Below are 22,502 nucleotides of genomic sequence, written 5' to 3'. Positions count from 1 at the left end.
TGACACATCTTGCTGGAATCAATACTGACCGGGGCATTTTTGAGCATTTTACACAATGAACCTCTGGTTGCATTACAAATAATCTGTGTGCTATTAGGAACACATGCAAATAGTACCTTGTTTTCTATATTGATTGTAATAATTGCTGTTAGCCTGTATCTCTGTTATTTCCTCCAAGGCCTAAAGGGTCTAGTTTACATATATGACAAATGTCCACTCAACTAGTGTGTATGTATGTGTCTGTGAGTGTATGAATGAAAGTATGCATGCCTTCCTCCAAGTGTATATCTGCCTGTGTGCAAAGCGTACCATACATAGATGTACATGTGAATGTGTGTGTGCGTGCATATGTGCCTGTCTATGTGCATGGTTGTGTGTACACAATGGTGTATGTGCGTGTGCCTGCGAACACGTGCGCGTGCATTTATGCGTGTGCACATCCGTATGCCTGTGCATGTGTGAAAATAAAAAAAAACTATTACCAAGCCCCAAACGTTTTGAAACAAAGCTTAACGAGAATCACCTTGCACAGTGAAGGAATGAAAAGTTTAATTAACATTGGTACATGTGTTTGTTCGTGACCACGTGCAGTATTCCTAGAGGAATAAACTCTTTATGCTGCTTATACATAGCACACAGCAATATGAATTTCCAAAGAATGCTATTAGTCAGATAACCTGCCTATGGCATTTAATTCACTAGTCTTGCCAAGTGGCTGACAGTCCAATTTATTATGAATAAGTAGCAAATTGCTTTTTTAAAGCTTATCTCATCCCTTAAAAGGCCAGTGGGAGTTTTTTTTTTGTGACAATACCATACACATACTGTATTCCTTGACAGTTTACTGTGGTAATGTGGTTGAAGATTTAGTGCGTACAATTACTTTGTATCAACACCAAGCAAGGAGGACAAAATGATAACCCGAGAGTTGAATATCAGCTCTGGATGAGGGTACCAAATTGTTTAAGTTATTTATTATTCTTTCATTAATCAGTTGCTAATTGCTTTATGTAGCTGAGGGCAATATTGGACTGCCTGCTGTCTTTATTAGATGCTACTTAGCCTATTGATTTTGAATCTGAGAAACACACACAAAATGCTAAAGGAACTCCAAGGGTCAGGCAGCATCTAAGGAGAGGAATAAACAGTCAATTTTTCGGGCCGAAATCCTACATCGAGTCCTGGTAAATAAGAGGCAGGGAAATCTCTTATCGCAACTTGCCAAATGGCTGACACGCCAATATTGGTAAATGCAAAGTCATCAACTTTGGAAAGAAAAGTAAAGGATCAAATTCAGTAGAGGATTTAAATGGTGAAAGATCGCAGCATGCTGTTGTGCAGAGGGACATGGGAGTGTTTGTGCATAAGATCATCGAGAAGGCAAATGGAATGTTGGCCTTCATTCTAGAGAGATTGAATTTAAAAGCAGGGAGGTTATGCTGCGACTGTTCAGGGAGCTGGTCAGGCTATACCTGAAGCACCGCATAAAATTCTGACCACCTGACTTGAGAAAAGGCATACTGGCTTTGGAGATGCTGTAGAGAAGTTTCACTAGGTTAATTCTGAAGATGAGCAGTTTGGCCTATGAGGAGAGATTGAGTTGCCTGGGACAACTCTCACTGGAATGCAGAAGAATGAGAGTGGAAGAAAATGATAGCTAAGAACATGGATACATTGGTACTAAACGATGGTTGTAGACAGACTGTAACTCTAGCTTTGGGTGGAGGGTGGTGGGAGGGGGGGGGGGGTTGGTAAGACACCGAGAGCTCCCAGTTCTAAATTCTGCCATGAAAGGAATCATCATTGCCACATCAGGACTGTATGTGTTTCCCTCTTTTAAACTCCAGTGGACACAAACCCAGCAACAAACTTCTAACAAAATGTGTCTATTCCTGATACCAGTTCAGTAAACTTCTGAAAAACTTCCAAAGCATTGCTATTCTTTCTCAAATAAGCAGACCAGTGATGTATTCTAGATGTCATAGAGTCATGGAGCACTACAGCACAGTTTACTGTACACTGACCTGCTCCTTTCATCGACTGTAAATGAATAAAATCAGCACAGACACAGACATGCAAGGACGCTATTTACAAACTGTTTTTAAACATTTTCTCTTGATGGCTATTTAAAAACTGTTTGCTCTAAGCATGGGGTAGAGGTGAAAGACCACACAAGTGCCTACAATTGACACTAATTAGAAAGTGTTCGGCAATGGTTGTCCGCCAACACACCAGATAAGCAAAGGGAATCCTGGCAATTCTCTCAATTTGTTTTTGTTCTTTGAGACTTGTCCCAAATGAGCGGCTACACTGATTAACCAACGGCCCAAATAACTGGAATCCACTGCATGCTTAAATTGTTATTGTTTTCCTCCAAAATGGACAATTTTACTCTTCCCACTATATATTCCATTGATCAGTTCTTTTTATCACCTAGACAGTCCTCAACTCCTTATGACCTCTCACAATTTACTTTCCTACTAATCTTTATGTCAGCAATTTAGCAGCCATTTCTCTGGGGCTTTCATCAAAGTGATTTATATAAGTTGTTAAACGTTGAAGCTCCAGCACCAATCCCTGAAGCACACCATTCATTAAAGACTGACAACCAGACAAGTCCCATTCCTACCTACTCTCTGCTTCTTAGTAGCCACCTGATCTTCTACCTGTATCAATACGTTATCTCCTCCTCCATAATTTTTAATTTTTTTTTCCATTTCCTTTGAGGTAGCATCTTACTTAATTCCTTCCAGACATCTAATTACATTATATCCAACATTTCTCCTATTTTTTTAGCGTGTTGCACCAGACAGTCAGCTATTCTTGTCTGGCGCGTGGTGTCAGGATTGGTCTCCTTTTGGATTAACTGGGTCATGATATGAACGTTCATGACTCGACCTTTGTTTTTTTTATGAGGCCGAGTGGCTAGCTCGATGCTCAACCCGGCACGGATGCAAAGTGTGCTCAGGGGTGGCCCAACTTGGATTCGAACTCGGGAGCCTTCGCTCTGGAGTCTGGCGCTGATGCCACTGTGCCACCAGCCGGCCAATTGTTCCTATGCACACAGCTCTTGTTACTTCTTCAAAGACCTCCGATATATTAGTCAAAAGTCACAAATCCATGTTGATCTTTGTACTACATCACCCTCCCCATTGGCTTGTGGAACTTACTGCATGTCTGTGGTGAACTACATATACCTGTTTGGACACGCCCCCTGCTGACTGCTCCTGTGGCTCCTCCCACAGACCCCTGTATAAAGGTGATGGAGGTCTGAGCCCGGCCTCTCAGTCTCCAGGATGTAGTATGGTGGTCACTCACTGCTCGTTCCTTCTTCCAGTCAATAAAAGCCGATACCTCGCTTTTACGTCTCAGAGTGAGTTATTGATGGTGCATCAATGTCCTAAATCATGAATGCAATAGCGCCATCTGTATTTTCAGCAGAGAACCTTAGATACGGGAACCACAATTTGGGATACCATCATAAAATTCTTGAAACCCTCCGAGTATCAGGCAACAACTGTTAACTGAACTGAAAAAGATAGAAATGAAAAATGTTTGTGTCACAGAAAGTGGGAAGAGGACGATGGAGGAAGGCCACAGGAAATGGATCTGGCATTGGTAAAGTTCAAAGTAAATCTTTATCAAAGTACATATATGTCACCATATACAACCCTGAGATTTATCTTCCTGTGGGCATACTCAGCAAATCTGTAGAATAGTAACTATAACAGGATCAATGAAAGATCAACCAGAGTGCAGAAGACAACAAACTGTGCAAATGCAAATATAAATAAATAGTAATAAATAACAGGAACATGAAACAGCAAGTAAAAGAGTCCTTAAAGTGAGATTATTGGTTGTGTGAACATCTCAATGGACGGGAGTGTAGTTAACCCCTTTGTTCAAGAGCCTGATGGTTGTGTGGTAGTAACTGGTCTTGAACCTGTGCGAGTCCTGAGGTATCATCTACTTGATGGTGGCAGTGAGAAACGAGCATGGCCTGGGAGGTAAGGATTTTTGATGATGGGTGCTGCTTTCCTATAACAGTGTTTCATGTAGATCTTCTTAATGGTTGGGAGTGCTTTATCTGTGATGTAAGGACTGAAAAAGGGTGTTAAGGATATGTCTGGGTGAGGTGTCAATAGGGGACAAATGAAATCTGAAATATCAGAAGAAGATAAGAAGAAGTGCTAAATGTTGGAAATATAAGATTTGAATAGTTTTCAGATAATCAGAGAGACAAGCTGTTTGACATTAAAGGTTTTATGTTTGATTGAGGGTGCAGGCTTATAAGTTCTGTGAAGATGGTAGCCAAGAACTCCCAAGACCTCTTTCTTGTGTCAACCAAAATAAATATTGAAGTATGTTTTTTTTAAAGAATGTTTTGTCACATGTGCATCACACCATACAGCGAAATGTGTCATTTGTGTCACCGAATAGCACAGTCCACCAAAGCTAGAGTTACTGTCTGTGTATAACCATAGTTTAATACCAATGCTTACACAATATGCCTATACTTTACTAACCCATACATCTTTGGAATGTGCAAGGAAACTGGAGTGCCCAGAAGAGATCCATGCAGTCATAGGGAGAATTATGTCTTGTAACTTCAAAACATTAAATTATTTCAAATGAAGGCACTGAGTCTGAAATGTGAATTTAAATATAGGTTTACTTAAAGTGAGGCATGCATGTATATTATGGTAGTGTGATGATGTATACAATTAATGTATGCATTAATTGTAATAAACTCATAATGAATTGTTTAAACAAACAGGATTGCTTAAACAACCAATATAAGAATACTCAAACATTACTTAATTATTAAATATATATCATACAAGCTCCTTATAGACAGTGGTGGGAATTGAACACTGATCTCTGGGACTGTAAAGCATTACACTAACCACTACAGTACCGTGCTGCCCAATAAATAAGTATATTAGTTGCCTTTAGACGAAGTGAAACTTTCAAAGCTTTGGTCCAATAGTAAAGATGGCAGCATGTGACCATGAATGTTCAGATGTACTAATGGTAATCCTTCCCCTGCTCAATGGTTTATTTCTAAAAAGCCTGAGTGCCGGAAAAAGAGGCCCTGTAGCAATCATCCAGTGAAATGAAACACAACGAAACACAGAGTCATGCAACATCAGCACGAAAGGAATGGGATTCTCAAAAAATATCACATAGAGGGAATCTACACTATGATACACTCATTACAGATGCTACACAGTTTATTTTGTATAACAAGTACACAAGGGCTTATGGTTTTGACTGAAGTTATTAAAATCAGAAATCAGGGCAGGACAGAAGCACACTGTTCCATTACGAGGAAGGACAGAAGTGACACTGAAATGCTCTCATCATGATCGTTGTCGGTGCGAGTCCAGATCACCAAGGCATTGATTCTTAAAGGGTCCAGCAAGTCTCCCTGTGCTGGGCCCAAACAGGCATGAGTAATAATAATGAGCAGTGGGACATTTTAGAAACACTTGGATGATAGAAATGAGAGCTATGTCAGAGGGAAGGGTTAGATTGATCTTAGAGTGGGTTATAACATCATGAACTGTACTGTAGTGCTCTATGTTCTATAAATGCCTGCCTTACCAGTAATGCTTGCATCCCACTAACAACAGCCATGGTATGAGAGAAAATTATGTCTTCCTTAAGGAGCAACGCCCATTGGCCCATGGCCTCTTCTTTTACAACGAGAAGGCCACTCTCAGGGTGAAGAAGCATCCATCTAGGAAGCTTCTAATCTGATGGCATGAACATCAATTTCTCCTTCCAGAACATTTTCCCCTCTCCATTCCCTCTTCTATTCCACAAACTGTTCTCTTACCTCTTCTCTTCACCCACCTATCCTTCTTCCCTTTCTTCCATGGTCCACTCTCCTCTCCTATTAGATTCCTTCTTCTCCAACCCTTTACTTTTCCCACCTATAATTTCCCAGCTGTCTGCTCTCTCCTCCCACCACCCACCTTCTAGATTGTTCTCCTTCCTCTCCCCCCACCTTAATTTCTGGTGTCTTCCCCTCTTCCTTTCCAGACCTGGAGTGGGGTCCCGGACCAAAATGTTGACAGTTTATTCACTTCCATAGGTGATGCCCAGCTGGCCGAGTCCCTCCACCATTCTGTGTGTGTTGATCTGGATTTCCTGAATCTGCAGCATCACTTGAGTTCAGTTTTAAGTCTTATAGAGGTGAAATTTTGACAGCGTTGACGCGTTATCCCACAATGTCCAGAAGCTATGTTGGGCAATGAGCAATAACAGGCAGTGTTTGGAAAGGTATGTTTACTGCTGGTACTGATGCTCCATCCATATCACCACTAAATTAATAAGAACATAAGAGCTAGGAGCAGGAGTAGGCCATCTGGCCCGTCAAGCCTTCTCCATCATTAATAAGATCATGGCTGATCTGGCCATGGACTCATCTCCACCTACCTGCCTTTTCTCCCATAACCCTTAATTCCCCTGCTATGCCAAAGCCTATCCAACTGTGTCTTAAATATATTTAATAAGCTGGCTTCTACTGCTTCACTGGGCAGAGAATTCCACAGATTCACCGCTCTCTGAGAAACACAGTTCCTCCTTATCTCCATCCCATATCGACTACCCTGAATCTTGAGGCTATGTCCATAGTTCTGGTCTCACCTACAAGTAGAAACAACTTGACAGGATGAGAGATGACTTGATAGAGGCATTTATGAATATAAAAGGTATAGAAAATGTGGACAGCAAACACGAGGAAATCTGCAGATGCTGGAAATTCAAACAACACACACAAAATGCTGGTAGAACACAGCAGGTCAGGCAGCATCTATAAGGAGAAGCACTGTTGACGTTTCGGGCCGAGACCCTTCATCAGGACTAACTGAAGGGAAAGATACTAAGAGATTTGAAAGTAGTTGGGGGAGGGGGAAATGCAAAATGATAGGAGAAGACTGGAGGGGGTGGGATGAAGCTAAGAGCTGGAAAGGTGATTGGCGCAAGTGATACAGAACTGGAGAAGGGAAAGGATCATGGGACGGGAGGCCTCGGAAGAAAGAAAGGGGGAGGGGGAGCACCAGACGGAGGTGGAGAACAGGCAGAGTGATGGGCAGAGAGAGAGAGAAAAACAAACAACTAAATATGTCAGGGATGGGGTAAGAAGGGGAGGAGGGGCATTAACGGAAGTTAGAGAAGTCAATGTTCATGCCATCAGGTTGGAGGCTACCCAGCCGGTATATAAGGTGTTGTTCCTCCTACCTGAGTGTGGCTTCATCTTGATAGTAGAGGAGGCCATGGATAGACATATCAGAATGGGAATGGGACATGGAATTAAAATGTGTGGCCACTGGGAGATCCTGCTTTCTCTGGTGGGCCGAGCGTAGGTGTTCAGCGAAAATGTGGAAAGTTGGAGACATTTTCCCAGGGATGAAATGAATAATACCGAGGGGGCATAATTTTAAGGTTATTGAGGAAAGTAGAGTGGACTGTCAGAGGTAGATTTTACATAGAGTGTTGGGTGCATGGAACCGCTACTGGGGTGGTGTTGGAGGACAGATAAATTAGGGACATGTAAGAGGTTCTTAGGCTCATGGATGGTAGAAAAATTGAGGGCAATGTAGGAGGGAAAGGTTAGATTGATTTTAGAGTAGGTTAAAAAATTGGGCATGATATTTGTGGGCTGAATAGCCTATACCATGCTATATGTTCTATGAATAAATAAAATCAAAATCCTAATTATTATTGCTTGTGTAATATAATGTGAAAATTGTTATTTTGTGGCAGTGGTACAGTGCAAAGACATAAAATTATTATAAATTATGAAAAAACTAAATAGTGGAATAAAATAGGAATATTAGGTAGCAATCATACAGTCATGGACAGTTCAGAAATCTGATAACAGAGGCAAAGAAAGTCTTCCTGAATCATTGAGTGTGGGTCTTTAGGCTTCTGTGGTAGTAATGAAAAGAGGACGTCCCAGATTCAAATCATTTATCTATTATCATTATTATCAAAATTTGCAGTATACAATCCTGAGATTTGTCTTCCCACAGACACTTACAGCAGGCTGCAATTGTAGCAGAGCTACTTTTTAAGGAAAAAGATGGAGTTAAAAGATGGTGAGGGTCCTTAACAATAGATGCTGCCTTCTTGAGGCAAATCTCTAGAACATGTCTTCAATGGTGGGGAGGGTTGTGCCATTGTTGGAGCTGGCTGAATATACAAGTCCCTTGCAGTACACCCTGCAAAGTATACTCTGCATGACTCGAGGTGAAATTTCCCACGGCATGTTTTCCTGGAGGTAACATTAATGGAGTTGAAATTGAATTTCTGAACAAAATAGGTTTCTTTCAGAAATGTCTTCAAACCGCTCAATAGAGCTAGCTTATCTCTGTGTACTTAGCTTTGTTAAAGGATCATTCCACCACATTACCTTCACCATGAAAGAACAAGTGATGCCGTGCCGTGTTGCAATTGAATCTTCACTGAATTATAGGATCTGTTTTAAATAATAGCTCTTTTGCAAGATAGTTCACCTTTAGCTATATTTTTGTCCTTCTCGCTTTCCCTCTGAATATCAAACACTTTGGCTGAAGACTCATTAAAAATCGAGAGATAAAACTCTTCCCTGCTCTGCAAGATAGCCTCCAAGCAGTTGATATGTGAAAACTGCAGCATGTGCAATTTGTTATTGAATTCCCTGACTGCTGGCTCCCCATGGGATTTACAAATTAATAATAAAAAAAAAACAATTTATTTTGGGGATGAGAGAAAGATGCAAATTTAACTGGGACAACATTAATCAAATAGCTATCTTACTGATAAACTCTCAGATGAGAGACACAGACTTCTTCAGCTTCTTGTGAAATACACTCTGTGGCCACTTTATTAGGTACACCTGTGCATCTGCTCATTAATGCACATTTCTAATCCGCCAATCATGCGGCAGCAACGTAATGCATAAAAGCAAGCAGTCATGTCAAGAGGTTCAGTTTGGCTAAAGCAGGAGGCTGATTTGGGCTGGCTGGTGCATGCGGTTTGGAACTTGTTGAGGGAAAGTGAGTGGGGAAGGAGCGGGAATTGCTGGGAGGGGGTTGCCCGGGTCTGGTAATGGCGGACAAGGCGAGAGGAGGGGTTGAGGGAAAGAGTATGGAGAAGGAGTGGGATAGGGATTTGGGATCAGAGGTAGGCAGCTGGGGAGAAATGGATTATTGTGAAGGGAGAAATAAAGGGAATGAACAGATAATGAGGGGATGGATGACCGAAAACAGAGACAAAGGGAATAAAAGAATAAGAAATGACAGTGGAGAGAGTTCTGAAAGTGAGGAAGATGAACAAGTTCAGAGAGGAGGTGTTGTCATAATTAGGTTTAATGAGAAGGCGCAAGGACACATGAAGAAAATTAACCCGTTTGTGCTACCAACAACTCTGGCAAATAAGATAGGGGAAATAGTATTTGCAAAAGTCCTTAATGATGGCAATCTATTGGTAAGATGTGTGAATGAGAAACAACTTGAGCAAGCACCCAAGCTAAAAGAGATAGGAAAATGCAAGGTGGAATATACAGGGAGGGTGGGAGCACGAAATGGTGGTTGTAAAGGAATGATCACGGGTGTACCAATGAATATAAACATGGAGGAGTTAAAGAGGAATATCAAAGGGGGAAAAGTAATTAATGTTCTAAGACTGTAAACAACAAAGGAGGGAATGAAAAAGGAAAGTGAAACAGTATTGATTGAACTTGAAGAAGAAAGAGTGCCAAGGAAAGTGTTCCTGGGTTTCATGAGTTACCCAGTAAGGGTATATGTGCCAAAGCCATTGAGGTGCTATAATTGTCAAAGGTTTGGACATATAGCTAAAAACTGTAAAAGGCAGAGGAGATGTGCTAGATGTGGGGGTGATCATGAATATGGAAAGTGTGGAACAGGAGGGCAACCAAAATGCTGTAATTGTGGAGGAGCTCATACTGTGGCGTATAGTGGGTGTGAGGTTATGAGACTGGAGAATACAATTCAAGAAATAAGATCACTTATGCAGAAGCTGTAAGAATGTTAAGAGAACAGAATAATGCTCCTAATGAACAGGGAGCAAGAGGGATGCAAGAGATGCAGCAAAGAATAAATGACAGGATTTATGTAGACAAAAAGGCTCTAGTAACATTCATTGCAGGAGTGATTAATAGTACTGCTGAGGTAAAGTCAAAAAGTGACAAAATTCAGCTGGTGGTCAAAGCAGCAGTAAACCATTTAGGATTAGTAGGACTGACATGGGAAGAAGTGAGGGAGAACCTCACTAATCAGTCAAGCCAGGAAGTGTCATAGGTTGGTTAATACTCATTGTGGTGATTCTTTTGCAATGGAATGCAAGGAGTTTACTGGCCAATGGCCAGGAATTCAAGAACTTTATTAAGGAAATGGTTGTAAAACCGGATGTAGCGTGTATTCAGGAAACTTGGTTGAAACCAGCTTTAGACTTTGTGATATATGGGTATACAATGATAAGGAAAGATAGAAATCTAGGGGGAGGAGGGGGTTGTGCTATGTTAATCAAGCAAGGTATACCATATAGGGTACTGGAAAAAGGAGACGATCAGGAATACATAGTGGTGGAAATGTGGGAGAGAAGGGAAGGAGTGGTTATAATTAACTACTACAATCCATGTAAAAGGTTGGATTTGGAATGCCTATTAAGGATACAAGGACAAAACAGACATAATGTAGTGTGGTGTGCAGATTTCAATGATCACAGCACAACATGGGGGGGGGGGTCCGATTACAGATTCAAATGGAAAGGTAATTGAAGATTTGATGGAAGAAAGGGATTTGGTATGTATGAATGATGGTAGAGGAACAAGGATAAACATAACAACAGGAACTGAGTCGGTATTAGATATTATGTTAGTGTCTAATATCTTGGCTGGCATAGTAAATGGGGAGTTTGGACTGCTTCAACAGTAGGCAGTGATCACTACCCAGTTTTATGTTCAGTGGGTGAAAGAGTTGAAGTAAGACCAGGTGGTGGAATTCCAAAGTGGGTGTTTGGAAAAGCAGATTGGGGTAAGTTCCAGAGGTTGAGTGAAGAAGCATTGACAAGGATTGACATTTCTGGAAATATAGATGAATTAAACAGTCAGGCGACTTCAGCAATTATTATGGCAGCAAAAGAATCTATACCCAAGAGTAAAACTAGGATGAATAGAAATCTGGTACCATGGTGGACAGAGGAATGTTGTCACACTGTAAAAAACAGAAATAGAGCATTCAGGCTAGTTAAAAGAACCCATAATATGCAGCATTTGATTCAATATAAGAAGGCACAGGCAGTGGTGAGAAGAACTATACGTCAAGCTAAGAGGGCAAGTTGAAGCAGTTTTTGCAACAAAATAGGAACAACACCTGTGGGAGAGGTATGGGGAATGATTAAAAGGATGGTGGGAGATAGAAGGGATTGGGAATATCCAGTAATGATATCTGAGGAGGAAACAGCAGTCTCCATCAGGGATAAGGCTGAGATCATGGCCAAGTCATTTGGAAAGATACATAGTTCAGAAAATTTGTCTGAAGAAGGGAGGAGAAGGGAAAGAACAATGAGTCAACACCCAGGTGTGTTAAACAGGAGGGGAGAAACAGATTATATAATTGATGATCCATTTACTTTGGCAGAAATGGTGAGAGCAATAAAGAGATCGAGACCAACCTCGCCAGGGAAAGATCTAATATGCTAAAAAATCTAGGAGAAGGAGCGCCCTTGAAGTTACTGCATTTTTATAACAGATTGTGGGAGGAGGGAAGATTACCGAGTGCATGGAAAGAAGCAGTAGTAATTCCAATAAGGAAACCTGGCAAGGATCCGTCAAAACCCACTAGCTACAGGCCAATAGCACTAACATCAAATATGTGTAAGGTAATGGAAAGGATGATAACAGAAAGGTTATCATATGATCTTGAGAAGAGAGGAATGCTGGCAAGTTATCAGAGTGGTTTTAGGAAGTGAAGGAATTCCATGGACTCGGTGATAAGGTTAGAGACTGAAATAAGAAAGGCCCAGGCGAATAAAGAATCAGTAGTTGCAGTGTTTTTTGACATTGAAAAAGCCTATGATATGATGTGGAAGGAAGGATTATTAATTAAACTGCACAAGATGAGGGCTGGGGGGAGAGTTTTTAATTGGATTAAAGATTTTTTGTTTGGTAGAAAAATTCAAGTTCGGATTGGATCAGAATGATCAAAACAGTACATAGTGGGAAATGACACACCTCAGGGTAGTGTGATTAGCCCGTTACTTTTCATCATTATGATCAATGATGTCTTCACAAAGGTACCAGTGGATATAGGTAGGTCACTGTTTGCGGATGATGGGGCCTTGTGGAAAAGAGGCAGGAACATGGAGCATATAATCAGGAAACTACAAGGAGCAATTGATGAAGTAGTAGAGTGGGGTTATGATTGGGGCTGTAGATTTTCAGTAGAAAAAACTCAAACTGTATTTTTCACTAGGAAACAAATTGAGGTAGGGAAGAAGCTAAGGAAGTATGGGATTGAATTAGAAAGGGTTGGATCATTTAAATTTCTGGGAGTTATATTTGATTCACAATTAATATGGGCAGACCATATCAGGAAAGTTGAGGAGAAATGTACTTTGTAAAAAAGTAATAAACGTGATGAGATGTTTGACTGGTAGGGAATGGGGAGCAAGTTGCTCAGCATTGAAAAGAATGAATGTGGCTTTAGGAAGATCTGTGTTGGATTATGGAAGTGTAGCATATGGATCAGCAGCTAGGTCTGGATGTCATTCAGGCTCAGGTTTTGAGCATGTGCAGTGGGGCTTTTAAAACATCACCAGTATCAGCCCTGCAGGTAGAAATGGGAGTAATGCCTTTGGAATTAAGAAGGATGTAATTGATGGCAAACTACTGGGCTAATTTGCAGGGACACAATGATTCTCACCCTGTTAAAGGAGTGTTGCAGGAGTCCTGGGAAAATGGGAGGTATCAGAGGGAAAACTTTAGTCGGGTAGGGAATGATACTGCGAGAGAATGTGGAGTGTTTGATCTAAGGATAAGTCCTTCAGTAGTTTATCTGTTTGTAGCTCCATGGAAGCTTGTATGGCCTGACGTAGACTGGCATTTGTTAGAGGTTAAAAAGGAAAGGAAAATATAAAACTGATTTGGTAAGTGCATTGGTAAGTGATATGTGATGGTGATGAAGTATAGTGATTATACTCAGGTCTATACAGATGGTGCTAAGGAACCTGAAACAGGAGTGACAGGGTTTGGGGTGGCTATACGGGGTGGCATTGCGTTGGGTGGAGAAAGCTAGATTAGTCAAAGCGTTGATATGCTCAGATTCATCTTCAGTTTCTAGCAAGTTTAAGGTCTTCTCACTCAAACAGCTGGCAAGATGTACTTCATGAAGTCCTTCAGTCACTCACAAGAGTTGCAAATCAGGGAGGTCAGGTTAAATTTCTATGGGTTCCAGCTCATGTAGGGGTGAAGGGGAATGAAAGGGTGGATGAGTTGGCAAAGAGAAGAGGGCATTAAAGAAAGAAAATATAGAAATGCACATTAGTATCAGTAAAGCAGAGGTTAAGTGTGTAATCTGGGAAATAATCAACCAAATGTGGCAAGAAAGATGGGACAGGGAGGGGAAAGGGACGCATTTATATCAAATACAAAAAAGTGTTGCAGGTACTAGGGTAGGTAGCAGATACAGAAGAGAGGAAATTGCGTGGACTAGGTTAAGGCTGGGGCACTGTGCACTAAACCAAACATTGAAATTGATAGGGAAACACCAGACAAGATTGTGTGAGGAATGTCAGGAAGAGGAGTCGGTAGAACATGTAGTTCTGAGTTGCAGGAAGTATGAGATACAGAGAGAGATGATGAGAATTAATCTAAGGGAATTGGGGGTGCAGAAATTCACATTAAAAGGGTTGCTGGGCATGGGTGAGAGAGCACAGGTTAGGGTATTTTTAGCTTTCTTAAGGGGTACATGGGTTTTTTATAGGATGTGATGGATAAACAGGAATAGGGTACTAGGATGGCCAAAGATGGGAGGATAAAGTGTAGGTTAGGGTATGTGTGTGCATGCGATTGGATGAAGGGATTTAGACTGTGAGTCTATCACACACTCTGCAGCAGAAGGTGGCGGTAATGCACCATTAAGCTGGGTGCCAACCGCCGTAAAACAAGACCGGGAGAGAAGAGGTTCAGTTATTGTTCAGCCCAAACAGCAGAATGGGGAAGAAATGGAGATTTTGACCAAGGAATGATTGTTGGTGCCAGAGAGGGTTGTTTGAGTATCTCAGAAACTGCTGACCTCCAGGATTTTCATGCACAACGGTCTCTAGAGTTCACAGAAAATGGTGCCGAAAACAACAATCAAAATCCAGTGAGCAGCAATTCTGTGAGCAAAAATGCTTTCTTAATGAGAGAGGTCAGAGGAGAATGGTCAGACTAGTTCAAGCTGAGAGGAAGGTGACAGCAACTCAAATAGTGACATGTTGCCACAGTTGTGTGTAGAAGAACATCTCTGTACGTACAACACATTGAACCTTGAAGTGGATGGGTTACAGCAGCAGAAGACCGCACCAGGTTCCTCTCCCATATCTAACAAGATGGCCACTGAGTTTATATTACTGGATCTAAGAGTGTGTGATTTGTGTACCATTATGATAAGAAAAAGGAGTTAAACCAAGGGTTTGTGCTGTTACTTTGCCCCTGATGTAGATTCAGATTTGTAACTCAGAGAGTGAGCACGTCCCCTAAGAGATTTGTTTTTCTTGGAGGGGAAGAGAAGATACTTTGCCTCAGTTGTTTCCAGGGTAACCTTTTGCTGTTGACAGTGTGTGGAAGCCAAACTGCAACATTTTACAATACCAAAAGGTCAGCAGATATATTGTCATCTATGACCTTGGGAACTTCATTATGGTTACGGATCCCACAACCTGCCTGAGTCGTAGGGGTGCCGACCCAGTATCTTCATTCATAGTCGTTAAAGCTTCTGACTCCTCTTCAATAGCATTGTGATCTTCCCAGTTCCCAGGGAGTGTGCATCAAGCATGGTAATGATACTTGATCAATCCTCTCTGAAATGTGTCTGTAAAGAAGAGGCATCTTCACAGACTGTGTCTGGAAGTGCCTCATAAGGTACAACCCTGAGAGCAGTTAGTCACATGATGAAATCTTTAGTGGGTGATGGTCTTAAAGCAAACAGATTGTTCTCAACCAATATTAACCTACAACAGTACAGCACAAGAACAGAGTCATCAGCCCATGATATTTGTGATAACCAAGATGCCAATCCCACCTGCCTGCATGTAAACTCTATCCCTCCAGTCCCTGCCTGTTCATGTATCTGCCCAAATGTCCTTAAAAATGTTGCTATTGAATCTGCTTCCACCACACGCAGCATGTCTGGGACCAAAGAGCACGGCCTCAGAATAGAGGGATGCCCATTGAGAATGGAGAGGAGAAGGAATTTCTTTAGCCAGAGGCTGGTGAATCTGTGGAATTTGTTGCCACAGGTAGCTGTAGGCGCCAAGTCATTGAATGTATTTAAACCAGAGGTTGATAGGTCTTAATTAGTCAGGATGTCAAAGATTACAGGGAGAAGGCGAGAGGATGTGGTTGAGAGGGATAATAAATCAGCCATGATGGAGCAGATTTGATGGACCAAATGCCCTAATCCTGCTATTGTGTCCTGTGGTCTTGAGTATGGCCATCCTCGTTGAATCCATCTGTATGTTCATATTCTGATTATATTGGATAGGAGAGCCAAATGCTTTGTACAATCTGACAATGTCACATTTAATTCCATCAGAGCTTAGAGGCTCAACATGTAACAGGTCTAAGGCTGCTCCATCTCAGTACACTGACAAATCATTGTAAAACCCAACCTCACCTTCTAACTGAATATATTACAGTCTTCCAGATTCAATACCAGGTGTAATAATTCCAAAAACTTCAGCATTCCCAGTAAATTCATTTCAGATTTCCAAAATTAAATCTACATTTCTTTGGTAATTTCAGGTAATATTTCTGCAGTGACCCTTCTTCTAGGCTTGTTCACGGTCACCACCTTGTTTCACCATGTACCAGCTCCGCGTTCATCATTCAGTCTCAGCCCTCCCTTCTCACTCAGACCTTCCCTTCTGTTCTCTCCTCCTCCTCCTCCTCCTCCCTTTCTCTGTCGGTTAAAACTTGTTTCATCTCTAACTATTCATCTCAAAGCAGTTAAGTTCTCTAATCTTGACCACGTTGTTTAACACCTTTGTTTCAATCGCAACACGTAGGATTTTCTGGTGGCCGACCATTTCAATTTGAATCCCCATTCCTATTCTGATATGTCAGTCCATGGTCTGCTCTATTGTATGATGAATCCACTCTCAGGTTGGAGGAGAAACACTTCAAATTCCATCTGGGTATACTCCAATATAAGAGCACGAACAGTGATTTCTCTAACTTCAAGTAATCTTTCTTCCCCCCACTGCCCTTCACCTCCTTCAATTCCCTGTTCTGACTCCCTTCTTGCCTCTTCTCTTCTCCTCACCTGTCTATTACTCCTCCTGATGCACTTCCTCCTTCCCTTTCTCCCATGGCTGACTCTCCGCTCCTATCAGATTCCTTCTTCTCCAGACCTTTACCTTTTTCACGTATCACCTCCCAACTTCTTATTTCATCTCCTCTCCCCCACCCACCTGGCTTCACCTATCACCTTTTAACTTGTACTCCTTCCCCTCCTCCCACCTTCATATTCTGGCTTCTTCCCCAACCCTTTCCAGTCCCAATGAAGGGTCTTGGCCTGAAGCGTCAACTGTTTATTCATTTCCATAGATGCTGCCTAACCTGCTGAGTTCCTCCAGCATTTTGTGTGTGTTGCTCATCATCTCATTTCTGATAACTATTCCCATTTCTGATAACTTGATCTCATCATTATCCTGAAATCATAAACATGAGATTCTGTAAATACTGGAAATCCACAGCAAAACACAAAATACTGGAGGAACTCAATAGGTCAGGCAGCATCTATGGAGGAAAATAAATGCTTGATATTTTGGGCCGAGACCCTTCATCAGGACATCATTATTTTGTGTGTATTGGCCTGAAGTGTTGAATCTCTTTGTCTCTCACGGATGGTGCCTGACCTTCTGAGTGTTTCAGATATTTTCTCCTTAATTATTTCTTGCTTAATGTGTAGATTAAAGCACATGAAGTGCATATTTTGGTGGTACTTAAATAAGAATTGCATTTAGGAGGTTCCCATCCTCCCCTCTGGCCATGTGAAAGCATATTACAACCTAATGAAGTGTGGTCAGGTTAGTGTTGGAAACCAGACTTTACAGCCAGTGTTCTCCGCTAATATACTCATCTCAATTTTACACACCAGACTGGAGACAGAATAATTTTGCCAATAGAAATTCCTTCTTGTTGTAGCTTCTCCTTTGTTTTGTGTTATGTTGACTGCATTTTGTACAACCTATTTGTTGTTATGTTCAATCGCTTACCTAATAGATCTTACAAAGCTGCTAGATTTTTATCTATTAGCCATTGTGTTCATATACATCTTACTGCGGCACCACAAAATCATTCATACCCTACCTTTCTGCTATGACTTAAACCATGGAATTTCTCTGAACTTTTTTGGCAGTGCTTTAACTTGCCTCTGGATCTGCTCCAGTCACACAAATTGGTTCCTATACTGACATGCCCCCAAGGAGAAAATCTATTTGCTACCTTCTAGATTTGCATTGAAGTTCTTTATTGATTAAGATATTCTCCACAAAATCCTCATACATCTTTGCTGCATCATTGTGTTTGGCTTGTGAGCTAATTTGAAAATATTGTGTCCTAACACTTTTAACAAAACTGCATTGGCAGTGATGGCCTGTATTGAATGTACATTTTGGTGGATAAATTGGTAAATTGAGTTATTATTTCATAGGTACAAAGATACAGTGAAAATCTTGTCATGCATGCCTGTAAACACAAGAGATTCTACAAATCCCAATGAAACATCTCGGCCGGATAGTCAACTGTTTATTCCTCTCGATAGATGCTGCCTGACCTGCTGAGTTCCTCCAGCATTTTGTGTGTGTTATCATGCATATTGTATATGTGATTCTATTGTAATTTAAATCTGCAAAAGTAGGCACTAAATTGATACTTAGTCTTGTATAAATAAGAAAGTGTAGCATTTTTATAATGTGACTAGACGTTGGAGCTGGCTCGCTTTTGGTACATTAATACATCCTCCACACAGTTCTGCCACCCCTACTGATCCCTCCCAAAGAATTCAAAAAACTAAAAGTAAAAATATATGAAGAATGGGGTTTCAATGTTTTGTACACTGATACATGCGCTGAAGTGGGATTGGAATTCACAGCTGCTGTTTCATTCTCACTGGGAAGTGAATCTGAAAGAGCTCTCCCCAAGGCAGCCACAGTACAAAAGCAGAGGTGAGGAGAAAGGCAGGGAAGGGGAACGTCTCTGAGGTATCACCTCACAATGAACTGGTCTGATAGACTCCTAGGCCACAGGTAGTCCTATGGCACTGTGAGCAGGCCAACGTGACTCAGCTTACAAGCAACTTGTTTTATTTTTTTTTGTTTTCAATTTTTTTTATTGAAAAATTAAATGAATAGATACAATCAGAGGAGAAGTTATATCAAATACATAATACAATAAATGTACAAACAAAGAAAGGAATATACACTGTCAAAATCATGTATAATATAATATTAAGCTAGTATATATAAACAGAGAACCACAACTCCTCTTGACAATTCATACAAACAAAAAAGACTGGAAATTTTCTATTATTGAGAAGAAAAAAACCCACTAAACTAACCTAAAACGAAAAAAAAGGGACTGGGCAGTCCATTTGAGGATAAAATTACAAAAAAAAAAGAAAACATCCTTCTGGTCAAATCTGAAATTTCACAGGGGGGGGTGGGGAGAAAAAAATTACCTCAAAAAATAGAAAAGAAAGTCGATCATAGGAAATTATTGAATAAAAGGTCGCCAGGTTTGCTCAAATTTGAAAGACGTATGAAACGTCCGACTTCTAATTTTCTCCAAGCTTAAACAAGACATAATGGAGGAGAGCCAGAGAAAAGCAATAGGTGGATTAGGATCCTACTTGTTTTATACACTAGATTCTGCAGATGCTGCAAATCTTGATTAATACACACAAAATGCTGAAAGATCTCAGCAGGTCAGGCAGCATTTATAGAGAGGAATAAAGAATTAACATTTTGGACCCTTCATCAGTTCTGGAAAGTAAGAAAAAGGTGATGGAGAGGGCAAGAAACACAAGATAGAATGTGATAGATGAAGCCAGCTGAGATTCTTTCTTTTTCACTCCTTTACTTTTTCCACATGTCACCTCCCAGCTTCTCACTTCATTGCTCCTCTACCACTCACCCTCCTTTCCTCTCATTTGGCTTCACCTATCACCTGCCAGCTTGTTCTCCTCCTCCCCCCCCCCCACCTTCTCATTCTGGCTTCCCCCCCACCCCCTTCCTTTCCAGTCCTGATGAAGGGCCTCAGCCCAAAAGGTTGACTGTTTTACTTCAAAATCAGAATCAGATTTAATATTGCTGGCATATGCCATGAAACTTTTCTCCAAACATGCTGCCTGATCTGCTGAGTTCCTCCAGCATTTTGTGTGTTGTGCTTTTTAAGTGAAGAAATAAAGGCAGTAAGTGATAGAAACATTCAACAATTCAGGCAGCATCAGTTGAGAGACAAACAGAATTGAAAGCCCTTCATCAGAGATGAGTCTTTTGAGCAGTTTCTGCTTTTATTTCAGGTATCCAACGTACTTCAGTATTTATATTTTCTGTCAGTGACAAGACACCCAGTGAATTATCTAACAGGATGCTAAGGATCCTGAGGGTGCTGTGTGCAGGTCATTGATGTGACAGTGCAGAGATTTTAATTGAAGTCTCATTCTTAGAGTCTGTAAGATGTGTTTCTGGGGTTTATTGACAGCAGGTAATGAAGGGAATATGTTTCTCCCAAAGGCACTGATTGTTTGCAGGAAATGGAGGAAGCATGAACCGTGTCACATGATCCACATTAGATACACAACTCTCACTCGTACAACACCAACAGAACTGAATGCAACAGAAGTGCCCATACAGTTTCACAGTTGTCTGGAAATGATCACAAACATGGTCATATCTGAACTATTGACTGTTATGGAACTATGGAGTAAAACAGCCCAGAAACATCCCCTTTGGGCCAGCTGGTCCATGCCGACCGATGTGCACATCTAATCTAGGACCATTTACCTGTGTTTGACCCATATCTATATAAATCTTTATATATCCATGCGACTGTCTGAATGCTGTATAAATCTTGTTATTGTGTCTGCCTCAACCACTTCCTCTGACAGATTGTTTCATTTGTGTAACAGAATTATATTTAAAAAAAACTACACAGCACTGTACTTTAGGTAAAATTTGAGACAAATAAAAATGCAAGTAGTCTAATTTCTCTGAATCTCTTCTTAATGTCTAGAGCATTAAAAAGTACAACTCAGCCACAGGCCCTTCACCACATGATGCTTGTGTCAAAGTAAACTAATGCCATCTGCACCTGCTCAGTAACCTCCATTCCCCACCTGTTCAAATGCCTAAGTAACTTTTGAAACTTGCTGTTATTTCTGCTTCCATCACTTACCCTGGCAGGATGTTCCAGGCATCTATCACTCTCATAAAACATGCCTCATAAATCTCCATTAAACCTTTCCCCTCTCACTTTAAATCTATACCATACAGTATTTGACGCTTCTTCTCTGTGAGAAAGATACTGACTATCTATCCTATCTATGTCTCTCACAAACTTTTATATAGAGTCATAAGGTCATAGAGTACCTTTGGGTCATCTAGTCCATGCTAACCTGATCTTCTGCCAAGTCCCATTTACCTGCACCTGGACCACGGCCCTTCCAACACCCCCTTTCCAAATTTCTCTTAAATGTTGCAATAGGACCCACATCCATCATTTCCGCTAGCAGCTTATTCCACACTCACACCATCCTCTGAGTGAAGATGTTTCCCCAAAAATTCCCCTTAAAAATTTCATTTTCATTCTAAAATAGTTCTTGTTCTATTCCTACCCAACTTGAATGGAAAAAGCTTGCCTGCCTTCACCCCACATAATTTTGTATACCTGTATAAGGTCTCCCCTTATTATTCTGCACTCCAGAAGCCCTAACCTGTTCAATTCTTCCTTCCCATATCCTGTTGTTCCACCATGCCCAACCAATCATCGTGTAAATCCTGCCCTGGTTTGTCATCCCAAAGTGCCAGGGCTCCACCACTTGCCTGAACACATTCTGCAGGAAGTGGTCTAGTGTTGATACCCTCTCCAGTGGCTAAATAATGAACAAGTAAGCTTTCTTCGACATACTTCACAAATTCCACTTCATTCAAGCTGGTCACACCATGTTTGGCCCAGTCAATATCAGGGAAATGAATAAACACAAGAGATTTTGCAGATTCAGAATAACACATAAAATGCTGGAGGATCTCAGCATGTTAGGTAGCATCCATGGAAAGGTATAAACAGTTTTGATTATTTATATAATATAATTTTACATTTATAACTAACTGCAATCTTTCTATGTATCTGCTTTTCTGATTCCCATTGATTACTGGGGGGACGGAGGGTGTCTATAATACGATCCCAGCAGAGTGGCTCTTTCTTGGTTCTATCTACATGGCGTTTGTAAATGATACATGAAGAATATCCTCTCTGAGGGCCATTATTATGTCCCCTTTCATGTGCTCTCTTACCTGCACTCTGTCACGTCTGTAGCATCTATATCCTGAAGTACCAGGCTATCCACCTTACCTTTCCCTAAGCTATGTTTCTGCTATGGCTATGATACCCCAGTCCTCATGGTCTGAGTTCATCCTACTTAGGTGTCAAACCTCTTGCATTGGCATAATTCCAATGTTCCTTGCTCTTCTTTCATTGTGTTTTCATCTAACCTGACAACTAAATCTGTTCCTGACAGAATTATCTTTTAAATTCTCATAAGCCAATGACACAAAGACAGATTAAATCTTAGAGTCTTAAGGGGGGGGGGGGGGGGTGGAATCTCACTGAAACCTATCAAATACTGAAATGCCTAGATAGAGTGAAAGTGGAGAGGATGTTTCCTATATCCGGGAGACTAGCACCAAAGGACGCAGACTACAAGGACGTCCCTTTAGAACGCAGATGAGGAGGAACTTCTTTAGCCAGAGAGTGGTGAATTGGTGAAATTCATTGCCACACATGGCTGTGGAGGCCAAGGCACTGGGTGTATTTAAAGCAGAGGCTGATAGGTTCTTGCTTAGTCAGGGCTTCTATGGTTATGGGGAGAAGGCAAGAGAATGGGGTTGGGAGAGATAATAATTCAGCCATGTTGCAATAGTGGAGCAGAATTTATGGGCTGAATGGCCTAATTTTGCTCCTACGTTTTATAGTCTTCTGGTCTTATTATCCTCTGATTTCTCAT

This window comes from Hemitrygon akajei, chromosome 3 (assembly GCF_048418815.1).
Source record: "Hemitrygon akajei chromosome 3, sHemAka1.3, whole genome shotgun sequence".
Lineage (NCBI taxonomy): Eukaryota > Metazoa > Chordata > Chondrichthyes > Myliobatiformes > Dasyatidae > Hemitrygon > Hemitrygon akajei.
Note: the sequence above shows the minus strand (reverse complement) of the source record.